This window comes from Dermochelys coriacea, chromosome 1, assembly GCF_009764565.3.
Source record: "Dermochelys coriacea isolate rDerCor1 chromosome 1, rDerCor1.pri.v4, whole genome shotgun sequence".
Lineage (NCBI taxonomy): Eukaryota > Metazoa > Chordata > Testudines > Dermochelyidae > Dermochelys > Dermochelys coriacea.
Window position 1 is genome coordinate 101942963 of NC_050068.2, and position 15714 is coordinate 101958676.

At 42.9% G+C, this 15714-nt stretch overlaps 1 long non-coding RNA gene across 1 annotated transcript; it reads right to left on the reverse strand.

The window, feature by feature from the left end:
• Window positions 1-545: 545 nt before the first annotated feature.
• On the reverse strand, window positions 546-14843 carry LOC122457989. Its single transcript, XR_006277800.1, has 3 exons — window positions 14832-14843; window positions 12269-12274; window positions 546-688 (listed from the first exon to the last, which is right to left on the reverse strand). It is a non-coding gene; the product is annotated as an uncharacterized LOC122457989 (long non-coding RNA).
• Between the last annotated feature and the right edge of the window lie 871 nt (window positions 14844-15714).

Here is a 15714-nt window from a genome sequence, read left to right on the forward strand (position 1 = left end):
TTCCCTACAGCTCAACCATACGCTGGAGGATATTAGTTTGATCCTCCAGCAGCCTCAGCATTGAACCCTGTCTCCTCTCATCACGCTGCCGCCACCTTTCAGCTTCAGCCCTCTCTTCAGCCCACCACTTACTCTCTTCAGCCCGCCACCTCTCCTCCCGGTCATTTTGTGCTTTCCTGCACTCTGACATTGTCTGCCTCCATGCATTCGTCTGTGCTCTGTCAGTGTGGAAGGACAGCATGGGCTCAGAGAACATTTCATCACGAGTATGTTTTTTTGGCCTTCTAATCTTCGCTAGCCTCTGGGAAGGAGAAGATCCTGTGATCCTTGAAACGCATGCAGCTGGTGGAGAAAAAAAAAGGGACAGCGGTATTTAAAAAAGACACATTTTATAGAACAATGGGTACACTCTTTCACGGTAAACCTTGCTGTTAACATTACATACATAGCACATGTGCTTTCGTTACAAGGTCACATTTTGCCTCCCCCCACCACGTGGCTAACAGCGGGGAACATTTCTGTTCAGTCATAGGCAAACAGCCCAGCAGGAATGGGCACCTCTGATGTCCCCTTAAGAAAAGCACCCTATTTCAACCAGGTGACCATGAATGATGTCACTCTCCTGAGGATAACACAGAGAGATAAAGAACGGATGTTGTTTGAACGTCAGCAAACATACACAGCAACGCTTTGTTCTACAATGATTCCCGAGTTCGTGCTACTGGGCTGGAGTGGTAAAGTGTCCTACCATGGTGGATGGAATAAGGCTGCCCTCCCCAGAAACCTTTTGCAAAGGCTTTGGGAGTATATCCAGGAGAATCACGAATGCCAGGGCAAATTAATCATTAAACATGCTGGCTTTTAAACCTTGTATATTATTTTAAAAGGTACACTCACCAGAGGTCCCTTCTTCGCCTGGCGGGTCTGGGAGGCAGCCTTGGGTGGGTTCGGGGGATCCTGGCTCCAGATCCAGGGTGAGAAACAGTTCCTGGCTGTCGGGAAAACCAGTTTCCCCGCATGTTTGCTGTGAGCTATCTACAACCTCATCATCATAGTCTTCCTCGCCCCCAAAACCTGCTTCCATGTTGCCTCCATTTGCATTGAAGGAGTCAAACAACATGGCTGGGGTAGTGGTGGCTGAACCCCCTAAAATGGCATGCAGCTCATCATAGAAGCGGCATGTTTGGGGCTCTGACCCGGAGCGGCCGTTCGCCTCTCTGGTTTTCTGATAGGATTGCCTCAGCTCCTTAAATTTCACATGGCACTGCTTCAGGTCCCTGTTATGGCCTCTGTCCTTCATGCCCTGGGAGATTTTCACAAATGTTTTGGCATTTCGAAAACTGGAATGTAGTTCTGATAGTATGGATTCCTCTCCCCATACAGAAAAGGACTACTTGTGGCACCTTAGAGACTAACAAATTTATTAGAGCATAAGCTTTCGTGATGCATCCGATGAAGTGAGCTGTAGCTCACGAAAGCTTATGCTCTAATAAATTTGTTAGTCTCTAAGGTGCCACAAGTACTCCTTTTCTTTTTGCGAATACAGACTAACACGGCTGCTACTCTAAAACCTCTCCCCATACAGCGATCAGATCCCGTACTCCTGTTCGGTCCATGCTGGAGCTCTTTTGCGATTCTGGGACTTCATCATATTCACCTCTGCTGATGACCTCTGCATGGTCACCTGCAGCTTGCCACACTGGTCAAACAGGAAATTGAAATTCAAAAGTTCGCAGGCCTTTTCCTGTCTACCTGGTCAGTGCATCTGAGTTGAGACTGCTGTCCAGAGCGGTCACAATGGAACATTGTGGGATAGCTCTCGGAGGCCAATACCATCTAATTGCGTCCACAGTACCCCAAATTCGACCCAACAAAACCGATTTCAGCGCTAATCCCCTTGTCGGGGGTGGAGTAAGGAAATCGATATTAAGAGCCCTTTATGTCGAAAAAAAGGGCTTCGTCATGTGGACGGGTGCAGGGTTACTTCGATTTAACGCTGCTAAATTTGACCTCAACACCTAGTGTAGACCAGGGCTAACAAATTTATTTGAGCATCAAATGTCTCTAAGGTGCCACAAGTCCTCCTTTTCTTTTTGTGGATACAGACTAACACAGCTGCTACTCTGAAACCTGAACTAAATTGAGCAAATTCAAACTAAATGAACAATAGATATGGGAAGTCTAGCTACATTAGCAAAGGTGGTATTCAAACTTTGAGCTTGTATATCAGGTCCAGAAAACACAAAAACAACAATATATCGAACAATAGTTATGAAGCTAGAAAGAATTTTGACAACAATAGTCAGTACAAGGAATATTTAGACCAATTTGATCTTTAAAAGTCCAGTTCTGCAAGGCAGCAAGCCTCAACTCCCATTGAGTTAATTAGGAGCTAAGGGCTCTCACAGGAGTTGGGTGTCATTTTGAGATGAGACTCGCTACATGATTATAGCCTGAAAAAAATTAGGTATCACTTTGTGGTGAAAGTCCAAAGTACTGAAGTCAAGGATATGGGCAAAGATTCCAGGTCTGTGAAGTGCTCAGCACTTCCTGAGCGTTACTGAGAACCATCGCTGCCCACAGAACTACCATTATGACATGGGACTTACTTGGGTACTATTCCTGCATAGGTAAGTAAAGATGTCATTTTCTTCTCTCATCTACTGTACCCACAAATGGGTTGGACATAAACAAATGCACAATCCCGTATGCTTGTATACTGGCTTCTCATTACCCCTTTATGATATAAGCCTTCAACCCCCAATGCTTTAGGAGTTCCCAGAGTAAAGCTGCTGTGACAAATGTTTGCCTAGAGATGAATAATCGGTAGAATCATTTCTGTTTGATGATAAATTTTAAAGCAGAGAGTTTAATGTAAGTGGCACATCTCATAGAAAAGATATCTACGGACACAGGTTAAGAATAGGTTGCCTATTCACAACATTTTATGTCAAGTCTGTTTAGAGTACTAATTTATATGCTAACATGAAATAAAATCAATGACAGGTTTCAGAGTAGCAGCCGTGTTAGTCTGTATTTGCAAAAAGAAAAGGAGGACTTGTGGCACCTTAGAGACTAACAAATTTAATTGAGAGCATAAGCTTTCGTGATGAAGTGAGCTGTAGCTTACGAAAGCTTATGCTTTCAAATAAATTTGTTAGTCTCTAAGGTGCCACAAGTACCCTGAATGACAAATCAATTCTCCTTGCTGAAATAAAGAAAAGCATGCTGCTATAACAGTGGCCACTGGAGGCAGCAGGTACTCATTGCTGCAGCATCATGTGATGGGGGCATTAACCTGATGTAAGCCAGACCCACTGAGCCCAAGAAATAAAGTTCAGTCTCTGACCAGCATCCCTGTGAGTCACTTCTGTTACAGGTAAAGCTGAGAGGCCAATGATCTAGCTATGCTCAATTAAAGCTGCAATATCCCTGTCTATATGAGACATCTCTTCATTCCTTGTGTGCCACTTTGGTATGAACAAAATTATTATTTATGTGGAATAATACCCAAAATGTCCTAGGTACTGCACAAATCTATAGGACAGCACAGACCCTGCTCCAAACAGTTAACCGTCCAACAGACAATTGACTGAAATGAAGCTGCAGAGATGTAGTGGCCTTTGCTTGTGGAACATGATGAAAGATCATGGCCAAAAAAAAAAAAAGACAATAGACAAGGGTTGGGGGATTGGGACAAAGGGATAAAACATTCAAGGGTTTAGCTTTGTTTTTTTTGTGTGTGTAAGTACTAACAATGATCCCATACTCCCCATCTTTGCGCCCTTCTACCCAGTCATCTTTGGTTGGCTAATTTCAGCAAACACTCAAGGCAACACTTCCTAGGGTATATTCTCAGGGTAGCAAGGTTTTTTCAATGAAGGACCCTGAGCTCTGGAATTTGCTTCCTCAACTAGACTACCACATCCAGAGTCTGTTGGCCTTCAGAGCAATATGCAACACCCTTCTCTTTTCCCCAAGTCCTAAGAAGATTAATTATAGAGTGTTATTTAGTTTTAACACCAGACCATTCCAAAGCAGACATTATTTAACAAGTTCTATGTCCTATTTTGAAATATTGACTAACACCCACAGACAGTCTGATGGGCACTTTTACAAATTAAAATGGTTGTTTTGAATGTGTGGCTCTAATGATGTTTGGGTAAATTGATGTCATCTTGATGACTAATCTCCAAAGTAAAAACAGATGTTTACCAAATTAAAGTATTCACCTTTATTACAGGTTTCAGAGTAGCAGCCGTGTTAGTCTGTATTCGCAAAAAGAAAAGGAGTACTTGTGGCACCTTAGAGACTAAAAAATTTATTTGAGCATAAGCTTTCATGAGCTACAGCTCACTTCATTAGATGAAGTGAGCTGTAGCTCACGAAAGTTTATGCTCTAATAAATTGGTTAGTCTCTAAGGTGCCACAAGTACTCCTTTTCTTTTTACCTTTATTACAATATCTGTGGTATTCCCTATGCTTATAAAGGGAATTACCTCAAATACCACTGCAAATGTATCATTGTGGGAATAGAGGCCAGTTTTCAATGTCACCCACTGTACCTCGCTACTTGTCTGAACTCCCGTTTGCTGCTCTCCTTCTGTCCACGATCAGAAGGTTCACTGAGTCACAGCTTTTATGCCTTTCCAGAGCATCTGGACAACCACATATTATCAGCAATGAATCACAATACTCTGGCTGCTCTCTCAGCCCCCAGACAGAGCTCCCAAAACAAAGAAAGACAGCCCACAAGACAGCTCTTCTTTTCAGCCACTCATCCTTCCAGGTACAGTATTAGTAGTTGTGTCTCCTTATCTCAGGTGAATCTGCCTGTTTGCTGGGGTTTTTTTTACTGGATTCATCAGTTCTCATCATGCATTCTATTTTTCTACTTTAGGATTATTTTGGGGGTCTGTAGAAGTTTTTATTCTCTTCAGGAAGCTGGTGCTCAGCTCTGCAGCAATTGTTTCTTTCAAATAAAGGTTAAAGAACAATAGAAACCAAACTTTGAGAATTCACTGCAGAAGACAGAGTATGAGGGCAAAGAAATAACTGCCAATAGGAAACACACCTTTAACTGGACGGGGGGAACCACAACAGTTCTTTAAGAAGTCCTTACCCTTTCCCCTCCCCCATCGCCAAATATCCTTCACCAAGAGGAGGGTCTGACCTACACATTTAGTATTAGAACTAGAATTCTAAACCAGAATTGAGCATGGAACCTGCATCAAACAACATAAAAAAAGAAATTATCTGTCACAGAATTATTCTCAAAATTACCCATACAGTCACACTAATCCAAAAATACATTGAGCGGAGAAAATATATATATATTTATTTTATTATATATATATATATATATATATATATATATATATATATATATATATATGTGATAAAGGTTAAAGAGAGTTATACCTGAAAGTATAATGTAAACCTCAAATACAAACATAGAAACATATTATTCTTTGGCATTATAGGACCTGCAAGATAGATTTGACACTGATCCCAGGAAATATAAACAACCTTTCCCCTACTTTATGGTACCTTACCTGGCAGTCCAGAATTGAAGTCTACCGAAAACATCTAAGTAAAAATTGGCTGCTTGAATTCAACAATATTTGAGAGCTGTGAATTCACCATATAAGACTCTAGTGAGCAGTATAGTCACAAACTTTATGACGAGATGATGTTTCAGCACTCGAATAGGAGATCCAGGAGGCACAACATCCCCAGAAACTGGTCAGCATATGGAGCCACTGTGCCAAACCTATCAGCACTACTTAATGTTTGAAAGCTATCCTAGCATTATCCATGGCAATTACATTAATTGCAATTCCTATCTAACCATGATATTTATTCACTAACACGTTCAACATGACTGTGTTTGCTACAGAATGTAAAAAGAAAAGGAGTACTTGTGGCACCTTAGAGACTAACAAATTTATTAGAGCATAAGCTTTCGTGAGCTACAGCTCACTTCATCGGATGCATTTGGTGGAAAAAACAGAGGAGAGATTTATATACACATACACAGAGAACATGAAACAATGGGTTTATCATACACACTGTAAGGAGAGTGATCACTTAAGATAAGCCATCACCAACAGCAGGGGGGGGAAAGGAGGAAAACCTTTCATGGTGACAAGCAGGTAGGCTAATTCCAGCAGTTAACAAGAATATCAGAGGAACAGTGGGGGGTGGGGTGGGAGGGAGAAATACCATGGGGAAATAGTTTTACTTTGTGTAATGACTCATCCATTCCCAGTCTCTATTCAAGCCTAAGTTAATTGTATCCAGTTTGCAAATTAATTCCAATTCAGCAGTCTCTCGTTGGAGTCTGTTTTTGAAGCTTTTTTGTTGAAGTATAGCCACTCTTAGGTCTGTGATCGAGTGACCAGAGAGATTGAAGTGTTCTCCAACTGGTTTTTGAATGTTATAATTCTTGACGTCTGATTTGTGTCCATTCATTCTTTTATGTAGAGACTGTCCAGTTTGGCCAATGTACATGGCAGAGGGGCATTGCTGGCACATGATGGCATATATCACATTGGTAGATGCGCAGGTGAACGAGCCTCTGATAGTGTGGCTGATGTGATTAGGCCTTATGATGGTATCCCCTGAATAGATATGTGGACAGAGTTGGCAACGGGCTTTGTTGCAAGGATAGGTTCCTGGGTTAGTGGTTCTGTTGTGTGGTGTGTGGTTGCTGGTGAGTATTTGCTTCAGATTGGGGGGCTGTCTGTAAGCAAGGACTGGTCTTTCTCCCAAGATCTGAGAGAGCGATGGCTCGTCCTTCAGGATAGGTTGTAGATCCTTGATGATGCGTTGGAGAGGTTTTAGTTGGGGGCTGAAGGTGATGGCTAGTGGCGTTCTGTTGTTTTCTTTGTTGGGCCTGTCCTGTAGTAGGTGACTTCTGGGTACTCTTCTGGCTCTGTCAATCTGTTTCTTCACTTCAGCAGGTGGGTATTGTAGTTGTAGGAATGCATGATAGAGATCTTGTAGGTGTTTGTCTCTGTCTGAGGGGTTGGAGCAAATGCGGTTATATCGTAGCGCTTGGCTGTAGACAATGGATCGAGTGGTATGATCTGGATGAAAGCTAGAGGCATGTAGGTAGGAATAGCGGTCAGTAGGTTTCCGATATAGGGTGGTGTTTATGTGACCATCTCTTATTAGCACCATAGTGTCCAGGAAGTGGATCTCTTGTGTGGACTGGTCCAGGCTGAGGTTGATGGTGGGATGGAAATTGTTGAAATCATGGTGGAATTCCTCAAGAGCTTCTTTTCCATGGGTCCAGATGATGAAGATGTCATCAATGTAGCGCAAGTAGAGTAGGGGCATTAGGGAACGAGAGCTGAGGAAGCGTTGTTCTAAGTCAGCCATAAAAATGTTGGCATACTGTGGGGCCATGCGGGTACCCATCGCAGTGCCGCTGATTTGAAGGTATACATTGTCACCAAATGTGAAATAGTTATGGGTCAGGACAAAGTCACAAAGTTCAGCCACCAGGTTTGCCGTGACATTATCGGGGATACTGTTCCTGACGGCTTGTAGTCCATCTTTGTGTGGAATGTTGGTGTAGAGGGCTTCTACATCCATAGTGGCTAGGATGGTGTTTTTAGGAAGATCACCAATGGACTGTAGTTTCCTCAGGAAATCGGTGGTGTCTCGAAGATAGCTGGGAGTGCTGGTAACGAAGGGCCTGAGGAGGGAGTCTACATAGCCAGACAATCCTGCTGTCAGGGTGCCAATGCCTGAGATGATGGGGCGTCCAGGATTTCCAGGTTTATGGATCTTGGGTAGCAGATAGAATACCCCAGGTCGGGGCTCCAGGGGTGTGTCTGTGCGGATTTGTTCTTGTGCTTTTGGAGAACACTTCAATCTCTCTGGTCACTCGATCACAGACCTAAGAGTGGCTATACTTCAACAAAAAAGCTTCAAAAACAGACTCCAACGAGAGACTGCTGAATTGGAATTAATTTGCAAACTGGATACAATTAACTTAGGCTTGAATAAAGACTGGGAATGGATGAGTCATTACACAAGTAAAACTATTTCCCCATGGTATTTCTCCCTCCCACCCCACCCCCCACTGTTCCTCTGATATTCTTGTTAACTGCTGGAATTAGCCTACCTGCTTGTCACCATGAAAGGTTTTCCTCCTTTCCCCCCCCTGCTGTTGGTGATGGCTTATCTTAAGTGATCACTCTCCTTACAGTGTGTATGATAAACCCATTGTTTCATGTTCTCTGTGTATGTGTATATAAATCTCTCCTCTGTTTTTTCCACCAAATGCATCCGATGAAGTGAGCTGTAGCTCACGAAAGCTTATGCTCTAATAAATTTGTTAGTCTCTAAGCTGCCACAAGTACTCCTTTTCTTTTTGCGAATACAGACTAACACGGCTGCTACTCTGAAACCTGTGAGAATGTAAAAAGAGATGTTCTTTGACTATAATTTTCTTTTACATTTCTACAGAAAAGTGGTGTCTGATCCCGAATGGTAGTATCAGCGACCTCCTCCCTTATCACTGCAAATAACTCGACTGAGAGACCAAGTTCTGAGAACTCTCTGGAGACAGATATTTAATATTTTTGGCAGTCTCACAAATCATTCATTTTAACTCACTTTTTAAAGGGAGTTAGAGCTTCCACACAGAGTTCAAAAAACTGATTCAGATTAGTGTGCTGATGAGCATGACCTTGAATTCCCAGAACTTGTCAGTCAAATCTCACTACTGATCATTTTTAAAAATAAATTTTAAAAAACCATTGTTGCATAGCTTCTCTACTTTTATGGATATTTTTACTGAATGTAAGCATAAAAGAATCTACATTTTCCTCATTTTTACTCTTTACCTTTCTGTTTTAAAAATTTCATGTAAAACCCAGCTTTTTTACAAAAGCCTGAATACAATGGCAAGGAGGAGTATGAAGATGAGGAGGAGGAAGAGAAGAGAAAAAAAGAAAAACCTCAAACCTAAGAAATAAAATCCTAGGATGGCATGTGCGGTGTCCAATTTTAATGCTTATGGCCTAAATCCTGCCAACACTTTACCTTAAAATTAAGCATGCGAATAGTCCCAATGAAACTTCTCACATTCTTAAAGTTAAATATATGTGTAAGCATTTGCAGAATTAAGTCCTAAAACCAAATCTGTGCCTAGGTACCATGGCAATTTATGTTCTATAAATAGGAAAATAGATAGATTGCCATGTAACTTCTGTTTTTCCCTGTAAATATTTCAGTAATATTAATTACACAAAAGGTAAAATTGGAAAGATTTCAGTATTGACCACTGAAATAAAATGAAAGTAGTTTTTCCCCATGTTGAAAAAAACAAAAAAAAACCCAAAAAACCACATTTGCCACATATAACGGGGCTTGGCAGATTTCAATTTTTTAAAAAATAATTTTGACAGATAATATCAATGTTTATTTTAAGCATTCTTTTCTATTTTTATCAATTTAAATTTCCACAGTTGTGGGAAACTTTGGGGAGTCAGGTGATGGAGTGGTCCTTTTTGGCCTTTAACTATGACTATAACAAAAATTTAACAGTAGACACAGATTCAAAAATTTAAAACTAGAACACTGTTAAAATACAGACTGTCAATATCACATGTAAAAATGTAAAAATTAAATACCCTTAAATCAAATGCTAATAAGTTCTCAAGCAGCATTTTTCTTGCTTTGCCTAAGAGTAAATTTTGATTATTATCAAAGGAAATATATGTGTTAGTTTGTGTGTGTATGGTGAAATCAATGTTTTCCGACATATACCATTAAAAATCTAACCTTTCAAGCATACATGTAACACTTTCCTTTACAGAATTAATTCAGGGGCACACTCCTCCACAATTAAACCTTTCAAAGATCCTTGAGTAAAATACCCTTTCCTCTGGGTTACGAAATCTCACTTCAGCTTCCAAATTAACCTGTCATCCTTGAGTTTCTCCTATTCATGAACTCAACATCTACTTTCAGATTTGTTGGTTAACTGTCTCTTGGCTAAATTCCTGGACTGAACTGCAAACTACATTTTGTTTGCATTTACAGTTCCTATAATTGGTATATAAGAAAGGCCATACTGGGTCAAACCAACGGTCCATCTAGCCCAGTATGTTGTCTTCTGACAATGGCCAATGCCAGGTGCTTCAGAGGAAATGAACAAAATAGGCAATCACTGAGTGATACATTCCATGTCGTCCGTCTAGCAATCAGAGGCTATGGACAGCCACAGCACAGGGTTGCATCCCTGACCGTTTTGGCTAATAGTCATTGATGGACCTATCCTCCATGAAATTATATAGTTCTTTTTTTAACCCGGCTATAGTTTTGGCCTTGACAACATTCCCTGGTAATGAGTTCCAGAGATTGACTGCGCCACTGTGTGAAGAAGTACTTCCTTATGTTTGTTTTAAATCTGCTACCTGTTAATCTCATTGGGTGATGCCTGGTTCTTGTGAAGGGGTAAATAACACTTATTCACTGTCTCCACACCAGTCATGATTTTATAGACCTCTGTCATATCCCCTCCTAATCGTCTCTTGTCCAAGCTGAAAAGTCCCAGTCTTTTTAATCTCTTCTAATATGGAAGCTGTTCTATAGCCCTAATCATTTTTGTTGCCCATGGGTGGTGCATCACATAGGCTGTGCCTCCCCAAACTGCCTGGCATGGCCATGCCCATGCTCCTCCCTGGAGCCCAGCTTGCCGTTCCCCCTTGGCCCCAGCCCAGGCAGGCTGCTTCTCTTCAGGGAAGCAGCACGCTGGTGCTGGGGCTAGGGCAGCTGGGACTTGGGGTGGCTAGGGCCTCCCAATGCTGTGGGGCCCCGGGCACTGGGGCCATGCCTCCCGGCACTTGGAGCAGGCTGGAGCTGCCTGCCCTGTTCTTGGGAGCTGGGGGGGGAGGGCACACACTGCGCGCCCAGCGCTCTGGGGCTAGGGAGAGACTTGGCAGCCACGGGGAGGGGGGGCTCCAGCAAGAGAATGGGGATGGGTCCTCAAGTAGGGAGGCAGGGCCAGCAGGGGGCTAGCCTTCCCCAATCAGTGGGTCACCAGCCACCCATATTGTGGCCCTTCTCTGTATCTTTTCCAGTTCTAACATATCTTTTTTGAGATGGGGTGCCCAGAACTGCACACAATAAATAAATCCATTTTAAGAAATGAAGACTTTTAGACAGACAGCAAATGCCATGTTGAATGGCAGAAGATTGAAGTGAGATTCTTAAAAGAGGTCCTCAACCAATTAGCACTCAGTCTGGCCTACACTTAAAATTTAGGTTAACATAGCTAGAGTGCTCAGAGGTCTGAAAAAAATCCACACCCCTGAGTGCTGTAGCGATGCCAACTAACTCCCCAGTGTAGACATAGCTACATTGATGGAAAAATGCTTCTGGAGGCGGTGCTCCTACAGTAATGGAGAAACCCCTTTTGTTGCGGTAAACTGTTTCTACACTGGAGTTATGCCAGCATAGCTACGGCACTGTATACTCCTTGTAGTGTAGATGTGGCCTTACTGAAAAGGAAAAGCTCAGCAAGGGCCAGCTATTGTAACCTTAATACTCTTTTAAACATGATACTCTACACATACTGTAGCCATATGCTACCAAATTGACTAACATTCAAAAGAGAAGGTAAAGAGAAAAGAAATGTTCTTGCCATTAATTAAGATGGAACAGAGGTTCTGCTATAACTGTCCAAAAGAGTGGCACATTGGGATAAAAACAATATTGGAAAGTAACCGTTACATGGATGGAATGCATGGAAATCTGAGATCAGCACAAAAGATGTCTTAAGAGATTGCAAATGTTGGTGAGGAATTGTTCTTGCAGAGCCAGATCAGCTCATCTCCTAGTCATTAATCTGTTGCTCCTGGGCAGTGGGTGAACCACGGGCTCCAGGAGGCTAGCCCCTTCCCCTGCTGAAACCCAGAGCCCCCCCCCACACGGCCAGCAACCTCCCAGTCCTAGGCTGGCCGAGCACCTCCAACCCTCGATCGCCGGCTGTGGTGGCCCCAGCACCCCCAGTCCTGGAGCACAGGGCAGGTAGCCCCAGCGCCTGCAGCGCCAGGTGGTACAGCCCCAGCACCCGGGGCCCCCCAGTGCTGGGTGGCCACAGCCACCCCAAGTACCGGCCTCAGGCCAGCCCCCATAGCCCCAGCCCCAGCATGCTTCCTGGAAGAAGAGCAGCCTGACTGGGTGGGGCCAAGATGGGAAGAGGCAAGCAGGTGGAGGCCTCGGAGTGGAGCGTGGATGGGGCTACGCAGAGCTGTTTGGGGAGGCATAGCCTCCCCCAGTCTACGATATGCACTTCCCATGCTGTTGCTGCTTTTAAAAACAACAACAACAACAACAAAATAGCTGTTCGACATGAGGAACTGGTACGTGTCTTCTCTTTGTATGCATTAATTCTGCCATGCATACATTTATAACCAACTTTTTCCCATCCATTTTACAGAGAATCATGTTAATTTTGATTGGCCAAAACTGCTCATAAATACGATTACATTGCAAAGTGACATTAAAAGGTCATTATGGTTGCAAAGTCAAGTATTCAAAAGTTGAGAAATGCCAGAATTCAGCCTCCTTGAGCGTATGCACTATGATACCATCTTTAATGAAACGATCAGAGAACCCTTGCCTCATTCAATGCCAGACACCCCAATGGCCCCTAGCTGCCCAGATAACCAGCTAGATGGAAAGTCATGTTCAGCCACTGTAGCCCTGAAATGGAACATGTTCAGAACAGATGGAATCTTCAGCAAATGTAGTTGTCAAACTAACAAGTGTCTACTAAGCATGTCCTCTCCATGGATCACCACCTTGTAGTGGTGGAGAGGCTTGCGTGTCTCAATGACCCCGAGAGTGATGCTGCCTGGAGTCATGTACTTCCTTAGGGCTAGCCATGGCAGAACAGTCAAGGGCGAGGTTCCAGACCAAGTGTGATTCAAGAAGTCCCTAACAGCAGAACAGACAGAGGATACCTGCACAACGGAAGTGAAACTGTTGTGTAATGTTATGACTGTGAAGGTGGATGAAGGCTGCAGCAAATAGAGAATCTCCAATCATCATGGTGCCCATGCCATTGGTTTCAAGTTCTCCATCTGTCAAGGATAGTGTGGTGACTGTTGTGCACCAGTAAAAGAATTTTATTGTGCACCAATAAAAGAAGTCCCGCAAAAGCATCCTTCCAGTTTTTTGGAAAAATAATATTGCACAAATCAAAAGTCCGGCGGCGATTGGCAAGTGGCGACAGGAACAGGACAGTAAAATCCGGAAGTTCCTAGTTACAGACCGACACACAGGCAGTGGGTGTGTGATACAGTCGTCTTGCTCAAGGATTGAGGCGGGTTGAGTATCTCGGCAGCTGCACCCACGACTGAGCAGTCCTTTTTAGGATCCACTCTGCTTACCCCACATGGGGAGGGGGTTAGAAAACTTACCCTAAAAATAGTCTTGCCTCTGTTTTTTCTTGCTGAATAGCCGCATCCAGCAGGATCACCACCTCAGTGATCAAAAATGTAAGAAACTCTTCAACTTTGGAACTTGAAACGTACGTACCCTGATGGACAACTCAAACAATGACTGACCAGAGAGATGTAAAGCCATTATTGCTCGTGAATTGAGTCGGTTTAACATCGATATTGCTACTTTGTCTGAAACTAGAAGAGCTGATGAAGGACAGGTGAGGGAGGAGAAAGGAGGATACACCTATTTCTGGAAGGGAAAATCTATAGATGAACCCCGATTGCATGGAGTGGGCTTTGCTATAAAGAACAAGCTTGAAAGGTGCCTCTCTGAGGTACCAGTTGTCATCAATGAGCAGTTTATGACACGCCAATTGAGGCTCACCAAAAATCAACAGGCAACTATTGTGAGCGCTATGCACCAACACTGGATGCTCATGAGAATGTAAAGGAAGATTTTTATTCTCAGTTGAAAACCATCTTATTGGAGACCCCTACAGAAGACAAAAGCATCCTTCTGGGGGATTTCAGTGCACGTGTGGGACAAGACTCAGACCTGTGGAAGGGAACTATCAGGAAAGAAGGAATTGGCAAAAGCAATTCAAATGGAATTCTGCTCCTGACCAAGTGTGCTGAACATAAAATTATTACAAACATTCTCTTCCGACAAAAAGAAGTTCAAAACATCTTGGAGACATCCACGGTCAAAGCACTGGCATCTCCTCAACTACGTTATAGTTTGTGCCCGAGATCGTAGCAACATACTTCTCACAAGAGCAATGACAAGTGCTGATGACTGTTGGACTGATCATCCGCCTTATTCGATCAACAATGAAAATTAAGATTGCTCCCAAATAGAGGCTGCAAAAGAAGCAGGTCAGGCGCAAGTTGAGGATTCAAGATTTGAAGGACTCTATTAAGTGTGACCACTTCCAAGCAGTCTTAGAAGAAAAGCTCCCATCAGAGTTTCCGGAAGAAACTGAGGAACACTGGAGCCAGTTGAAAGCAGTAATCATCAATGCCTGTGAGGAAACCATAGGCTACTAAACCAGAAAACATAAGGACTGGTATGTTGAGAATTATGCTGAAATTGAGCAACTCATTAATGAGAAGAGAATGGCATTTCATGCTTGGCAGAATGACATAAATTGTAATATAAAGAGAGAAGCCCATGCCAAGGCAAGGGCGGAAGTCCAACATAAAACCAGAGAACTCAAGAACAAATGGTGGACTGAGAAAACACAAGAACTCCAACATTTCGTGGATATCCACAACACATGTGGTTTCTTTAGAGCCACCAAGGCTTTTTTATGGGCCAATTTGCCATGCTTTGAATCCTCTTCTCTCCAAGGATGGAACCACACTTCTGAAACAACAAAGCCATCAATTCTCGCTGGAAAGAACATTTTGAAGATCTCCTTAACCATAATTCTATGGTTGCAGATGAAGTCCTTGAGCAAATCCCTCAACGACCATTTAGGGATGAGCTCGGAGACCCTTCTAATTTGTCTGAGGTACACAATGCCACCAAGCAGATGAAGAACAACAAGGCAGTAGGTCTAGATGGGATCCCCGCTGAAATCTTTAAAGACAGTGGACCAGAGCTAATTCGGCAGCTTTACCTGCTTATCCTTAAAATCTGGATAAAGGAGGAGATACCCAGTGAAATGAGGGATGCTCTGATTGTCACCCTCTTTAAGAAAGGGGATAAAGAAGATTGCAGAAATTATCATGATATCTCCCTCCTAGCCACTGCAGGCAAAGTTCTGGTGCGGATCCTTGCAACTCGCCTTCAATTCCTGTCAGAAGAAATTTTACCAGAGTCACAGACCATGTTGTAGAACTGTGTATATAATCTTCACAGTACAGCAGCTTCAAGAAAAGTGTTGGAAGCAAAACCAACCACTGTACATGGCTTTTATTGATTTAACTAAAGCCTTTGATTCAGTGAATTGCCATGCCCTCTGGACTGTACTCTCTAAGACTGGATGTCCTGATAAATACATCAATGTCCTAAAATTGCTTCATGATAACATGAAAGTGACTCTTCTGATCAGCACTGGCTCCCAGAGCGAACCTTTCAAAGTACAAACAGGAGTAAAACAAGGCTGTATCATTGCTCCAACCATGTTTGCAGTTTTTATCACTGTCATTCTTTACCTAGTTGCTGGGAAGTTTACAGCCAGCATTGAAATCACTTACAGAATGGATGGAAAGCTATTCACACTTAGCAGGCTGAAAG